We start from the raw sequence: 16,040 nt of genomic DNA on the forward strand, positions 1-16,040 counted from the left end.
ACAAAAGCACAGACCTCAGAAACTTGCAGATCTTTTTGTGTGGGTGTGGTGAAAGGACCCTCCTCTGAAAGCCTCATCTCTCAGGCTTTCCACCACAAGTAGGCAATCAAGAAATCAAAACAATTCTGCTCAAAGCCTGCTCTAGTCTGCTCCCCATTACCATAATAAGACATTCTAACCAAAAGCAACTTGGAGAGGAAAGGGTTTATTTCAGCTTACCAGCTCCAGTTCATCATTGAAGGAAGTCAAGGTAGATGCTTAGGGCAGGAACTGAAGTAGAGATCATGGAGGAATGCTGCTTACTGCCTTGCTTCCTCTGGGCTGCTCAGGTAAGTTTCTCATACACTTCAGGACCACCTTCAAAGGAATGACACTGCCCACAGTGGGCTGGTCACCACTATATGAATCAACAATGAAGAAAATGTCCCACAGATATGTATGCCTACAGGCCAATCTGATGGGTGCAATTCCTCAATGGAAGTTCCCACTTTCCAGATGTATCAAGTTGATAACCAAAATAAACCATCATAGACTCCAAATCCCAATGCTTTCAGCCAACTTGATGCTAGATTATATATTAATCCCTGTAGTCAAATTACCTCTCAAGGGCAAGCAAGCTACACACATGGATATCTTCAAAGCCTGCAGAAGTCTCCCTTCTGAGGACCTATCTGACAGAGGCCCTGGTGATTTTCACTTACCTACTTCTGTGGTGACTGCTTGATTGCTTACTTGTGTTGAAGAATTTGCTAAGGGATTTCCTGCAGAAATTGGTTCATTATTTGTCCCAGTTCCTGTGTCACACAATCTGATGTTAAGAGGAAGTTTAGGCTAATTGTAACAGTCCGAGCACTGTAACATTAAGGGTTTGCATTGGAAAATTTCACAAGCTCGCTTGCGCTCTCTCTCTCTTGCGTGTGTGTGTGTGTGTGTGTGTGTGTGTGTGTGTGTGTGTGTGTGTGTGTGAGTTTGGGAAACCAAGACACTCATCTAAAACTTGTCACTGTCCTGTAAAGTTGATTAAGCACTAGCCACACAAGCTTGAGGACCTGAGTTTGGTTCACAGAACCTACAGAAAAGTGAATCTTAGTAATGTCCATTTACAGGCCCAGCACTGAGAAGGCAGAGACAGGTCATCCAGAGGGTTCCATGGCCAGCCAGTCTAGCTGGAACAGTTAAATCCGGGCTTAGTAAAGGATCCTATCTCAAAATAAAAAAACAACAACAAAAAAACCCCACAAACAAACAAACAAAAACAATGGAAAGAGGATTAAGGAAGATGTCTGGATGTTTAGCAACCTGTAGCTCCACACATGATGGCATAGGTAAGCACAGATGCATACATGAATAACACACACAACATCACTGTGATGGTTTGCATATATTTGGCCCAGGGAGTGGCACTATTAGAAGGTGTGACCTTGTTGGAGGAAGTGTGTCACTGTGGGGATGGGCTTGTGGCTGCCTGAGGATGCCCAGTCTGTTCTTAGCTTCCTTCAGATGAAGATGTAGCACTCTCAGCTCCTCCTGTACCATGCCTGTCTGGATGCTGCCACGTTCCTGCCCTGATAATAATGTACTGAACCTCTGAACTTGTAAGCCATCCCCAATTAAATGTTGTCCTTTATAAAACTTGCATTGGTCATGGCGTCTGTTCACAACAATAAAACCCTAACTAAGACAATCACCAAAATGCAAAATGTTAAGTTTCCTATTGGGAAATTCTCATATCTCGTGGTTGGTGATTTTGTAGGAGATAAATACTGACAATAATTTCTGTCTGTCTGTGATGACTGACCCCCGGTGACACAACTTGAACAGCTTGCAAAATAAAGCCCTCACTTGGGCAGCTTTCTTGACTTTGTTGCCCTGGGTTGAGCTTCCTGGATTCTGGTTCTTCTGCCTGCCATGGGAATGAAAGAGCCTACATACATCCTTTGGAAGGTCTAACAGCTGTTAACTAAATGGCCTTGAGAAAAGTCTTTACTCACTCTGGACTTCTGTTGCCTCATCTGTGAAATGAAGATAACAAAAGCCTTTGTGGGATTGATGAGGTGGCTCAGCAGTTAAGGCCACAGCCACTCTTGTGGAAGACAAGAGTTACTCAGTTCCCAGCACCCATGTCACACAGATCACAACCATCTGTGACTCCGGTTCCATGACATTAAAAGAAGAAATCATCATCCATTAACCCCACTTTCTTCTTGGAAAAGAGACTGTAACAATAAGAAGTAGGCAAACTTCCAAAGCATATCCGTTGCGGGTGAACCTTACTGGGGGAGGAAGAGGAGATCCATGATGCTGGAAGGTGATGAGAGTGGCGATTTTAGTAAGAGAATAAATCCCTGACAGTTTCACAAAGCTGAAGAGGAGGACTATATAGGGATATTAAGTAGAGTGCCACACACAGCACAAGTGTCCATGAGTTGGAAAGTTTCCTACATATGCAAAGAATAGCCAGTGGGGTAGACATGGTCATTTGTCATGTATTCTGAAAGTACAGTCATCAGAATTTGAGGATGTGGGATGTGAAGGGACAAGAGGGAGAGGAAGTGGAATGATTGTTTGCAGGGATGTTGTCTTTGATAAGACTAAGAATGAATTAACCCTGCCCCCAATTCCTGGGTCAAAATGACAGCTGGTCTATCCTTTTAAACTACTTTACAGTGCAACTTGTTAGGGTTTGACCCGAGATATCACACAATGCCAGAGCAGGCATGCTCTGCTCCTCTCTACTGTGTTCCTGTTCATTTTGTTTGACAATCCCTCCAGTACTCAAGCCTTAGCCACTAAGGTAGCCAGCAGCATGAACCAAGGTCATTCCAATAAATATGAATGTACTTAGTGTCATTTCTGAGCTAAGCTGGCAAAACCAGAGTTCGGTTATTGGAATGGCTCAGGCTGCAGAGTCAGCTGTGTAGTTAAGAGCACATACTTCTATCTTGGGAGACCATGTTCACTCTTAGTACCCAGATACAGTGGCTCACAACTGCCAGTAGCTTCAGTTCCAGAGACTCAGATGCCCTCTTCTGACCTCCAAGGGCACCTGAACACACATGGTAAACATACACTCAGGCACACACCAATCCACACAAAACAAAATAAATATAATCTTTTTTAAAATTTAAAACCCAAGACAGCATAGTCCCCATACATGTGAGGCAAAGAAAAAAAGATCACTCACCCTGAGTGAGCCAATATCCACAGAGTGAGTTCCAGGATAGCCTGAGCTGCTGAATAACATCCTGTCTCAAAATTTAAAAAAAAAAAAAAAAAAAGGAAGACGAAATTGAGATAAAGAGAATGAAAGGGAGTCAGATGGGCTGCCTCTCATGCTCACAGATTTATCCACTTTCAAGACTCTGTAGACGTCCAGAGACTCTCCCATGCACTTGTGTGTGTGTGTGTGTGTGTGTGTGTGTGTGGTGTGTGTGTGTGTGTGTGTGTGTGTGCACATGTGTATGTGCATGTATGTGCATGTGGAGGGGAGGTGTTTGTGAGGAGAGTGTATGTGTGTGTGCACACACATGCATAAATGCGTATGTGTATGTGGTATATGGTATGTGTTTTTGTGGTGTGTGTGTGTGTGTGTGTGGTATGTATTTTTGTGTGTATGGTATATGTGTTTGTGTATATGTGGTATCCTTTTGTGTGTGTGCATAGTACATGTATGTGTGGTGTGTGTTTGTGTGTAGTATATGTGGTGTGTGTGTGTGTGTGTGTGTGTGTGTGTGTGTGTGCAGAAGACAGAGCACCACACTCCTCATCCCACCCTCTACCTCTTCCCCTCACTATGCTACCCTGGAGGCCACTGCTTCATGAGCTGACTTGTACTTCCTGATGTCCCTTCATCCTTCTGAACATACGTACATGCTTGGCTCTTATTAGTGAATACTTAGGAGTCTTTAAATTACGCCATGGAGGACACACTGTAATGCATAACCTTGAGCAACGCCGTTCTCTCCCCAGCAACAGCTCCCGGAAGTGGAATTGCAGGCTCCAAGGCCAAATGCCTTTCACATTTAATAGATTTTCCAAATTGCCCTCAAAGGGGATTTACCGGTTTAATTTCCCTTCAATAAAACCACCAAATATTTTAATAGCACCACTGTGTTATTCCCAGAATTGGAGCTATTAATTTTTCTCTTTATTAAAAGCTAAAACCCATAATCATGAAGTGCTTCCTGGCTGAAGTCGCTCAAGTTCATGCCACAAATATTCTTACAGGTACAAATGAGTGGTTTAATCCATACATCTACACTGGCTCAGACACTGTCCAAAGGCAGGTGCATAGGGCCAGGGACTTTGGAGGGCTCCTCTGCCCTGATTTTGACCACTCTACCCTCTTGCTCATTAGCACGGTATCAGAATTAAAGTTTCCTTTAATCCCAGAACAACCTCATCTGAACAGCCCAGAACAAACACAAATTTCAAAGATCAAAATTCCCAGGGAAATAGAAAATGTCAAGGCCAGAACCCATTCGCATTTCAGGTACTTTCAGGGAAGAAATACTAACTCCGAGTTTCCAATTTGCTACAGCAATGGCTCATTAAGGCAAATTGAGATGAGGCCATGACTGCCCATTTTCCTTCACTCCGAGCAGAACGCCCCATGCTTTCCAAATCGGACACATAGTACCAAGAGCATCTCAGAATGAACAGGAACCTGTGCAGAAGCATAGGGCAGAGCGAAAGAAACGTGAACCTGGATGTATCAGCGAAGAGTCAGTCAGCATTTTGAAAGACTAAAAATTCAACTGAGCAGGCTTAGGGGGAAAATGCTCTTTTCTGAGCAAGATCATTTCACCAGGCAGTTTGGTTCCAGTGTGGTGTGGTCACTATTCCCAAACGACCTCCCACAGAGCCCTTGGTTCTCTCCTTCATGTTAGCATTCTCAAGAAAGATGGCCGAAAGAAACTAAAAAACGAAAGCTCAAGATGAGCTCAGCATTTAAGAATGCATTCTGCTCTCCCAGAGCACTCGAGTTTGGTTTTAAGCACACCCATCAGGTGGCTTAAACAGCCTGTGATACTGGCTCCAGGAATCTGTCCATCTCTGAAGCCAGAGGGCACTAGTACTGACATATGCATATAATACAGAGAGAGAGAGAGAGAGAGAGAGAGAGAGAGAGAGAGAGTTGTTCATAGTTTAAGGTGTGTCTTAGTTAGGGCTCTATTGCTGTAAAAAGACACCATGACCATGGCAACTCTTATAAAGGAAAACATTTACTTGGGGCTGGCTCACAGTGTCAGTCCATTATCATCATGATAGGAAGCATGGCGTCATGGAGGTAGACATGCTAGGGAAGGAGCTGAGGGGTCTACAACTGCATTGGCAGGCAGCAAGAAGTGACTGTGAGCCACTGAGTCTGGGCTTGAGCTTCTGAGACCTCAAGGCCCACCTCCCAGTGAAACAGTCCTCCAAGAAAACCACACCTACTCCAATAAGGCCACACCTACTCCAAAAAGGCCACACCCATTCCAACAAAACCACACCTACTCCAAGCAAGGCCATGCCTACCCCAAAAAGTCACACCTACTCCAGCAAAGCCTTACCTCCTAATAGTGCCACACGGGTCAGACCTACTCAAAACACCAAAAGGGGATACAGTCCATCATGGTGGGAAGACGTGACACTTGAGGCAGCTGGTCACGCCACATCATCCACAGTCAGGAAGCAGACAGAGGTGAATACTGGTGCTCAGCTCACTTCTGTTTTGATTTTTGTTTTATTCAGTGTGAGAGCATATGGCCTTCCTCCGTTGAGATCTCTGAAAACTTCGTCATGAATCCACAGAGAGCTGTCGACTAGCGGGTTTAAATCCAGTCAAGTTGATGGAGAATTAGCATCATGGTATGACAGAGTCTAACCCTTGATGGCCCATTCTCAGACATGCAAGTTTAGCTGGAACAAGGAAATATACTACCAATGTGCTGTTTGCCATCCCGTGCTGCATAAAATGGATAAACCCTGTTTCCAGAGAGATAACAAGAAGGAAAGAGGACCCAGCAGGTCTCCACAGTTCTGGCTTCAGACACTCATGGGGCTGGGAGAAAGCCCTGAAATCCAAGCTGAAGAAACTACCATGTGTAATTTTCAAAGAAGACACCTCGGTGAACATGCGCAGTCCATCTAAAGTGAAGTCCTGCTGGAGAAGAATTTGAAAATGTCAGCCTCCAGCAATTGCGGTTCCTAACATTTGGAAATGGAAGCTCTTGGAACACTGAGAGAAAACCAAGCTGTGAACCACTGAAGTGCCCACTTTCTCTGTCAAAGTGCCCCATTGAACCAGATCTGCAACCCCTGCCCTGGGAAGATTAAGGCAAGAAGACTGTTGACAGTTTGAACCCAGGCTGGACTCCATAGTGGATTCTAAGCCAGTTTGATCTAGAGAGTGAGACCTTCTTCAACCACACTGTGCTCAATTGAAGAAATCTGGGGACCAGCCTGGAGAGATGCTCGGTGACTAAGAGCACTGGCTGCTCTTCTAGAGGAGCACAGGTGGATTCCCAGTACCCATGTAGTGGTTCACGACTATCTGCAACTCCAGTTCTAGGAGATCTAACACTCTATTGAGGCTCAGCTGAGGCACCAGGCACACAAGTGGTACGTAGGCATAGATGCAGACAAAATGTCCCTATGCATAATTTAAAAAAAAAAAAAAAGAACCTAGAGCACCGGGAAATGTCAGGCTCCCTCTATGGGGCCGCTCTCTCCGCTGTTGGGCAGATGGTCAGAGGAAAAACCAAGCGCACACACAAGAAGGTTCTATGGAAGAATGTAAAGGTAGAACCGTTCGGGTCAGGGGTGCTGTAGCCTTCTGCTTGAGCATGACCTTTTATTTATAGACCGGGAAGCATGCCGGGCTTAGGGTGCTCCTGGGGGTAGCTTTTAAAATGTTTGCAAAGCATGAGACATTTTCTGCTGATAAAATGTCAAAGAGAAATTCAATAAAAGGAAGCTGTGAATAGAGGCCTTAGCGGGAAATGAAAGTGCTGAGAACCTATTCAAGCCAATGGTCAGCCCGGGGCTGCTCCAAGGAAGGCATCATCTCACAGAATGACTCGCATCATGGTGCTCTAGGTGATCGGGCTTTGGGAATGGGTAAACTCTCGGTGGACTGCCACATCGTCCTGAAGCATCTGGAACTGTTTCATTTGTCCTCCCGCCCCCACCCTCCTAGGAGCCCCTTCTGCTGTTTGACTCAGAACTTGCTACCTGAACACAGCAGGAACGTCTTTCTTTTTTTTTTTTTTTTTTTTTTTTTTTTTTTGATTCTTTTTTTCGGAGCTGGGGACTGAACCCAGGGCCTTGCGCTTCCAAGGCAAGCGCTCTACCACTGAGCTAAATCCCCAACCCCAGGAACGTCTTTCTTATAGTCCCAAACAATGATGGTTGGGAAGACCCAGAGTTGGCTGTCTTATGGGGTATGGTTAAGCTTGGTTGTGCCTGGCCTTCACGGTTGGCGCGCATGCGCATACGAACTAGCTGATGAGGATACAGCGCATACAAGCTTGATGAGGATTAAAGTATAACAGAAAGTGGGGGAAAGGGCAGAGGGCAGCTCCCCCCAAGCCGCTGTGGGGTGAACTCTGCAGAGTACGGAAGCTCTGCATTATCTACTTTTCTCGTTGTTATAACAGGAGCTACTTTAAGAGGAAGGGTTTGTTCTGGCGGGTGTCCTGAGATGGTACCGACCGTCATGGTCAGGAGGCATGGCAGCTAGATTGGCTTAGTCTAGGGTGGCAGAAGGCAGTGGCTTGTTAAATGTCACCAACCAGGAAGTAAAGAAAACTCAGGCCAGAAAACAGGCAGCCTATAACCCTCAGGTCCTCGCTCCTAACTCTGAGTGTCCAACATCCTCCAGCTAGGCTCCTCCCCTTAAATGGTCTATGGCCTCCCAAACGGCCCACACCCCAACACCCCCTCGCTGGGGACTAAGTGTTCAAGTACAAATTTCCTCAGATTTGAACCGTAACAAAGTTTAAATTCAAAACTCCTGGGTCATTATAGAAGAGTGTTTATCGAAGTACAAGAACCGGGTGCAAACTATTTGTTGGGTCAGTGTGTAGCCTGGAAGCACTTAGGTGTACAGAATGTGGGGCCCAGTTGCTGGAAAGGTCCACGCCAGTGTCAGGGGTGAGTGAAATATGGACACAGTCTCTATGGGGAGGCTGCAGGGAAGGGCTGATTGTCCATGCCATCGTGGCCCTTAGCATCTTATAATGCAACAAACACGGTGGCCCAGAGTAATGCACAAGACGGTGAGCCTCAAACCATGGGCGGTGCAATGGTCAGCGCCCCAGTGGTCAATGTGACACGATCTAAAATCACCAGAGAAAAGTGTCAGTGAGGAATTGTGCAGATTAGGTTGGCCTGCCCACGTGCCCATGGAGACTTTTCTCAGTTGTTAACTGAAGAGGGAAGGTCCACCCTGAAGTTGGGCGGCACCTTTCCATGGGCTGGGCCCTGAACTCAGTCACGCAGGCATTGATGCTGTCTCCGATCTCGACTGTGAATGTGATCAGCTGCTTCAAGTTCCTACTGCCCTCACTTCTTGGGTATGGTAGGCTGTAATCTGGAAATGGGAACTAAAACTCACCCTTCTCACCCTAAGCAGCTTTGGTCAGCGTATTCTGTCATAGTAACAGAAAATTAAACTGAGATGGGTGTCCTCAGATAACACTTCAAGGGACCTGGGAGAGAGACATGAGGGTCCGCAGAGCAGGGACAGGAACTAGGGACAATAGCAGAGAATAATGGGAGTCTCGAAGACTATCGAGCGTGGCCATCCAGAGCCAATGAGCTGCGACGCCTACAGCCCCACACCCCATGAGCCCACAGAATGCAGGTGGTGTGGAGGAGCCAGAGGCCAGAGACACAGCCAGGAGCCCAGCTTCAACAGCAATGCACTGAAGGCAGACAAACTCAAGGTCCCTCACTGGCATGCCCGAGCGGTGCACACAGAGCTTGGGCTCACGGTGGCCTTGTTACCAGCCTGGAAATGAAAGTATAGCACGAGATGTTCCACGATGATGTTTGAACCCTGACTGCAGAGCCCACCTTTGCCTGAATCGGTCTACACAGGGTTTGGAGCCAGAGTTGAGAAAGCTGACCCTTGGTACGTGAACATCAAGTTCAAGCCCTCCCCAGAGAACATTTAGATTTTTTTTTCCCCCCGATCTGGAATGGAATCTAGTTTGTTGGTTGCCTGGGAGACGAAATGTACTGCTTTGTAGCACTTCAATGTTAAGAGGGATTTGACGTGATTCTGCAAAGAATCTCTTTACCCTGCACCAAATTCCACAGCCCTCTCGGTAGTACAGGCTAGGGTATTCCCTTTCATTACAAAATTCTTAGGAGATGAAGAAGAGGAGGCTTGCTTCCGTTAGCTCTTGCTTTATACCAAACTCCAAAGTAGTTCCAGCCCAAGGTTGAACACATCAGCCACAAGGTCATTGTGACTTCCTTTTTCATATTCGGGCCCGATCACCATCAGCTAAGTACCAGATCTGCGCAGACTGTGCTTTCCTTGTTGTCTCTGGTCCACTCAAGCCCTCAAGATAAGCAGCACTGTTCCCAGGGAAGAAACTGAGGCTCAGAAACAGGAGAAAGTGCGTGAGGAAACAAAACTTTAATCCAGTCCTGCGTGGTCCCGAAGCCATGCTCTGCTGCAGCAGACAGCCCCCATGTACGCTTCCCAGCCATGTGAGGTTTCACTGTGGGTTGGCCTCGGGCCCCTGCTCCTGATATGGGCCGTGTGCAAGCTTCAGCTCCAGCCCCTGCATCTGCAGAGAAAACGTTTAACATGGGAATCTAGATGTCACTTAAGTTAGCAGGAAAAACTGACATGGATCTTCCTGTGCGTACGTGCACATGTGAGTATGTGTGCACGCGTGAGCGTGCCTACATGTATACATTCCGGCATGCCACAGCATGCAAAAATCAGAGAACAGCATGAAGGATTGGTCCTTGCCTTCTAGCCTTCTAGCCTGTTCTAGATGGTCTATTGTCTGCCACTGGTTAAGCAAGAATAGCCAGCCCTTATGCTTCCGAATACTTGCCTGTTCCCACCCCCTACCTCCCCGTGGGAGTGCTGGGATTGCAGACACTAATGCTAAGCCCTGGCTTTTATTCACATTCTAGGGATTCAAACTCTGGTCCTCATGCTTGCACCACAAGTGCCTTTACCCATTGAGCCGTCTCCCAGTCCAGAAACGAATCTCTTATTTGGCTGATAGGAGCATGTCTCCTCTGTCTTAGCATAACGTTTCTCAATAGCTCAGCCCTTTTCCCCACTGAGACCAGGCGACTTTAGTTTGCTGCACCAAGTTGACATTTAAAACTAGCTGTCATGATGAGTCCAGTTCCTCCATAATCTGGCCAGCATGAGTCACCGTTCTTTTTTTTATGATAGTCATCCTAGTTGGCAAGTCTTGGTTTTGACTCAGAAATACTGCATTAAAGCAGTCACACACACACACACACACACACACACACACACACACACACACACGGAGCTGTCCGTGGCCACAGTGCTGAAACCAACATGGAAACTCAGTAGGGTGCGTCATAGCCTCCACCAAATGTGGACAGCGCTGTTCCTTGGTTTGAGGTCCTAGACAGAAAGACAATAAGTAAGCGAGGACCTTGTCTGCTCTTGACTGTGGATGCGATGTGACTAGCCACTTGAGTTCCTGTCTCTATACCCCTCAAGAATGGACCCTGGAATGTGGAACTAAGGCCAACTAAACCCTTTCTGTCCCCGAAGTGCTTTTGTCAGGATATTTCAGGACAACACCAATTGCCCTCTCGCCCTGGCCACTTGAAGTCCCCTCTTGTCTGCATTCTACCTTCTGCAGTTTATATCAAGATCAGACACCCTGAGTATTCCAGTGCTCTCTTGTCTCACCCTGTCTGGGAGACACTCACCCAGCCTGTCCTTGGAACCCCTGCCCTGAGGAGGCTGGTCCAGGTGTCACCCAAACCTTAGACAGTCCCTGGTGCAAATCACACTTATTAAGTGGGTGGAGGGAAGAAACATGAATGATGAAAGCCAGCTGTCTACCTGTGGGCCCATGCTGTGCGCAGCTGGAAGGCACTGCCGTGTATTTTGATGGTGTTTAGATTGATCTGCGTCCTCTTCCACCCCGGGTACGTTGTTCTGAAATAGGACTAAAAGAGGAAATTAGCCATTTCATTGTAAAGTATGGGCGCATCCGTACAATTCAATGTAAAACTAAAAATCCTGGAAAGATAGCTATTAGTCCTACAACCAGCACCCATTTGAACTTTTTTCTGGGGGAGGGGGGATGAGTATTCAAGACAGTATTTCTCTGTGCGGACCTCGAACTCAGAGGTCTGCTTGCCACTGAGATTAAAGTGCTGAGATTAAAGGCGGGTGCCTCCACCACCCAGCTCGTTTTAACATTTTTTAAAACTCAAACTTTTTTTTTTCTTTTTTCTTTTTTTTTCAGAGCTGGGGGCCGAACCCAGGGCCTTGTGCTCGCTAAGCAACCGCTCTACCACTGAGCTAAATCCCCAGCCCAAAACTCAAACTTCTGATGACTTATCCTGCTTCTTCTCACTCAGGCTGAGGGCTTCTGGAGGCTGCGAATGTCTGGGCTTCAGGATAGAGCTGAGCACCCGGGGGAGTGCTGAATGCAGCTGGACCTGTCACATTTTCAAAAGTCATACAGTGCGCACACTCACATGGACATATATGTGCGTGCACACACGCACACACACACGGCGTGCAATGCAAGTGAAAGGAGAAAATAGTATTAGCCCCGTCATCCCTGGAGGCCCGTGTTCCATGCCACATGACAGACAGGGATTGCCGTACTTCCTGTGTCCAGAGCCAACACTGTGCAGCTCTCCTTCTGGCCCCTCTGAATTGACTTGGACCCTGGCATTCAGGAAATATGCCTGAGGATCTAGGACCCAGCATGTCCATACCTGAGCTGGAACACAGAAGAGAGGAGCGTACGGCTTTGAATAGAGCCGCTGTCTAATTCAGCTCCTCACGGTTACGACACAGTCCTTCCGGGAATGCTCTAGAACTTCATGGAGTTTGTCTTGCTGCTGTGGTTAGTCTGTCCTGTTTGCTTACTTGGGTTATTTTGAGACGATTTCATTATGTAGCCCACGCTGCCCTCAAATCAGCTATGTAGCCCAGGCTGGCCTCTAACTCCGGGTCCTCAGACCTTGACCTCTCATGCCATGCTCACCTCAGCCTCTCCTTTCCCTGACAGCATCTGCTTCTGTAAAACCCCTGTTAACTCCGGTTTCTCTTTCTCTCATCCCCCTCCCTCCCCTCCACTTTACAACTTGTCAAAAATCCCTCAGCTTTTGTGCTTCTTAACGGTTTTTACGATCCCTTCTGAACTCATGGTCTAAGTCTTTCCCGTTTGCCCTGCAGCTTGCCTCTAAATGTTTAAAACCGACCTCTGTGTTACTGTAAGATCGTGTGAAGGGAGTGGGAGAAGTATTGCTTTGAGCGCCTGGGAAGGTATCTATTGTTCCTGGTTACCAGTGTTTCCATGAAGTGAGCACGGGAGTCAAAGGGGTCCCTGATAATCCTTACCTCCTGGAATGCACACCTTTGTGTGGCCCAGCACTGAACAGCAGCGCTTAACTAATGGACTATTACAGGCCAGGGGTGCATGGGTTCCAAACTGTAAAAGAGCCTCTTGGCCTCTGGTGTGTGCTTTTAGGATTACCCGGTGCTCTGTAGGGTCTGGAGAGAGACCTGGGGGAGCCATGCTCTCTGTTCTGAATGGACGAGTTTACTAACTGTATAGCCAGCAAAAGTAAAAGGGATAACTAGAAAGTGACAGGTAGATGACAGACAGGCAGACAGAGAGAGAGAGAGAGAGAGAGAGAGATACATAGATGACAGATTATTGATTGAGAGAGATAGATACATACATAGATGACAGATTATTTATTAAGAGAGATAGATACAAAGACAGACAGATGGACGGACAGACAGAAAAAACATCAAGTTAGGTGCTCACCATATCCAATAGAAGCCCTCTGAAGTTGAAGGTATCAGCTGGAGTTTTCAATGAGCATTCTCACCATGGCTGGACATCTCATGGCTGCACTCCCTCTCCACCATGGTGGGCATTTCATGGTTGAGCTTCACTCCTAAGACATGCACACGGAGATAACACACCCATACACATAAAGAATAAGGAAATAAATATATTTCACCTGAACTTCTGACCAGAAAGAAAGATGCTGCTAATAAAATGTCAGTACTGCTTTAAGTTCCTATGAGGCAGAGGAACTGACTACACAGGAATCGATAATCGTTATGATTTACTAGAGAGCCAGCCATGTCTCAGAAGCCCAAAGTTCATTCCAAATGACAGCATCCTAAGTCACATACAGGCCAGAGTCAGTCCTTCCCACCCGTGCCAAGTCAGCTTTCGTTGTTAAACAACTCTCTCCTGAGAGCAGAGAATGTAACTTAGTGTTAGGAAATCTGTTCACCATGCAAAAACCTGGGTGTGCACACACACATGAACACACACACACACACACACACACACACGAACACACACACATGAACACATGCACATGAATACACACACATACACATATACATATTCACACACACATGTACACACAGGAACATACACATGAACATGCACACACATACACACATGAACACACACACATGAACACACACATGAACACATGCACATGAATACACACACATACACATATACATATTCACACACACATGTACACACAGGAACATACACATGAACATGCACGCACATACACACATGAACACACACTTGAACACACACATGAACACATGCACATGAATACACACACATACACATATACATATTCACACACACATGTACACACAGGAACATACACATGAACATGCATGCACATACACACATGAACACACACTTGAACACACACATGAACACATGCACATGAATACACACACATATACATATACACATGAACACACACATGTACACACAGGAACATACACATGAACATGCACGTACGCACACACATACACACACACACACACACACATAATTCTGGAGGTCAAATCAAAGCCAGTTCTCCATACTTTCTAGGTCACAGCTCAGCATCTCACTGAGACCTTTAAGATTCTCTACTTAACAAGGGTGAAGCCTCCCAGAAACTCACCACTGGGCCACATTGCCTCCTCCCTCCCCTTCCAGTGCATTCCAGACAATCACATTGTTTTCCGTAGACTCTGAACCTGTGACTTCAGCTTGGACCTAGAAATGTGTGGTTCAAAGAAGCCCTTCTACTGTTCTTGCCCATGTGATGTGGGGCAGGTGGTCCCCTGTTCTGAGTAATGCTAAGTAAGTAGTCAGTCCCCTGCCCCAGATGATATTGGCAGGTAGTCCCCCATCCCAAGTAATGTTAAGTAGGTTGTCCCCTGTCCCAGGTGATGTTGGCAGGTGGTCCCCTGTCCCAGGTGATGTTGGCAGGTGGTCCCCTGTCCCAGGTGATGTTGGCAGGTGGTCCCCTGTCCCAGGTGATGTTGGCAAGTGGTCCCCTGTCCTAGGCGATGTTGGCAGGTGGTTCCCTGTCCCAGGTGATGTTGGCAGGTGGTCCCCTGTCCCAGGTGATGTTGGCAGGTGGTCCCCTGTCCCAGGTGATGTTGGAAGATGGTCCCCTGTCCCAGGTGATGTTGGCAGGTGGTCCCCTGTCCACACCTGAAGAGAAGATGCTCTAAAAACCAGTGCTGCTTGTATCCCAGCCCCTGCTCTCATCCCAAGTCATTTGCCCAGCAATTGCATTGCACAAATGGGAGCGAGGCTGAATGCATTTACCTGTACAAGCAAGCCGGCCTGTGGGATGGAAATGACATTGAAAGCTTTTATGAGCACAAAGGAAGGCCTTCTCCAAGTCTGAAGCCGGAGGACGACAAGCTGTGCTGCACTGTGTGTGACAGCATGAGGTGCTACATTCCTCTGTCTCACATAAGACCATCCAGCAAATACCTTAAGGGTCACCTGTAAGAGGCAGAGGCCACTCTCATCCTCTAACTTTTTGTCCTCTTTTCTACTTTGGCGACTCTAAGGGAATTACATCTGTTTCGTAGTGGCTGGCACCTATGTCCAAGATTGTATTTAAGAGCTTTTTAATGTCTCCAAAACTGATGTGAAAGCCAGAAGATGTCTCAGCTGGGAAAGCGTCTACTGGCTTAGGACGTGTGAGCCATGAAGCTAGAAAGGAGCCGGGGAGAGGGGAGAGAGGTCTTAGGAGAAAGGGGACATCTTTAAGTGAGGCTATTAACATTCATGTGATGTCAAGACAGAAAGGGACACTGCAGGGAAGAGAGAGCCCAGCAAGAGTTGGGCAGGATTGGGGAGAAAGTGGGCAAAGGGACCAGAAGAACAAAGTATGTTCAAAATGCCCCCAAACTCAAAAGCTCTCATTGCTTCTACACTTTTCTGACATGATACCTTGTCCTTTTCAATCATGGGAGACAGAGACAGAGATATAGAGAAACAGAAACAGAGAAAAGAAGAGACAGGGTCAGAGAGACAGGGAGGCGGAGAGAGACAGACAGAAGGAGGAGAGACAGACAGACAGAAAAAGAGAGAGAGATGGGGGAGAGAGAAATACACAAGAGATTTTACATCCCCAAGAGACAGACAGAGACAGACAGAGACAGGGAGACAGAGACAGACAAACAGAGAGAGACAGAGACAGAAAGACAAAGAGAGACAGGCAGAAGGGGAGGGAGAGAGAGAGAGAGAGAGAGAGAGAGAGAGAGAGACAGAGACAGAGAGAGACAGAGAGAGACAGAGACAGAGAGAGACAGAGAGAGAGGAGAGAGAGAAGAGAGATGGGGGAGAGAGAAATACACAGGAGATTTTATATCCCGCAAGAGAGAGACAGAGACAGACAAACAGAGAGAGAGAGAGAGAGAGAGAGAGAGAGAGAGAGAGGAAAGAGAAATACACAAGAGATTTTACATCCCCCAAGTCAGTTAGCATCATCTGTGTGACAAACCACCACTT

At 46.9% G+C, this 16,040-nt stretch overlaps 1 long non-coding RNA gene across 1 annotated transcript; it reads right to left on the reverse strand.

Annotated features, from left to right (window-relative positions):
* Window positions 1-9,623: 9,623 nt before the first annotated feature.
* On the reverse strand, window positions 9,624-13,152 carry LOC102550081 (uncharacterized). Its single transcript, XR_015685013.1, has 3 exons — window positions 13,020-13,152; window positions 11,069-11,175; window positions 9,624-9,788 (listed from the first exon to the last, which is right to left on the reverse strand). It is a non-coding gene; the product is annotated as an uncharacterized LOC102550081 (long non-coding RNA).
* Between the last annotated feature and the right edge of the window lie 2,888 nt (window positions 13,153-16,040).

This window comes from Rattus norvegicus, chromosome 3 (assembly GCF_021556685.1).
Source record: "Rattus norvegicus strain SHRSP/BbbUtx chromosome 3, alternate assembly SHRSP_T2T, whole genome shotgun sequence".
Classification (NCBI taxonomy): Eukaryota; Metazoa; Chordata; class Mammalia; order Rodentia; family Muridae; genus Rattus; species Rattus norvegicus.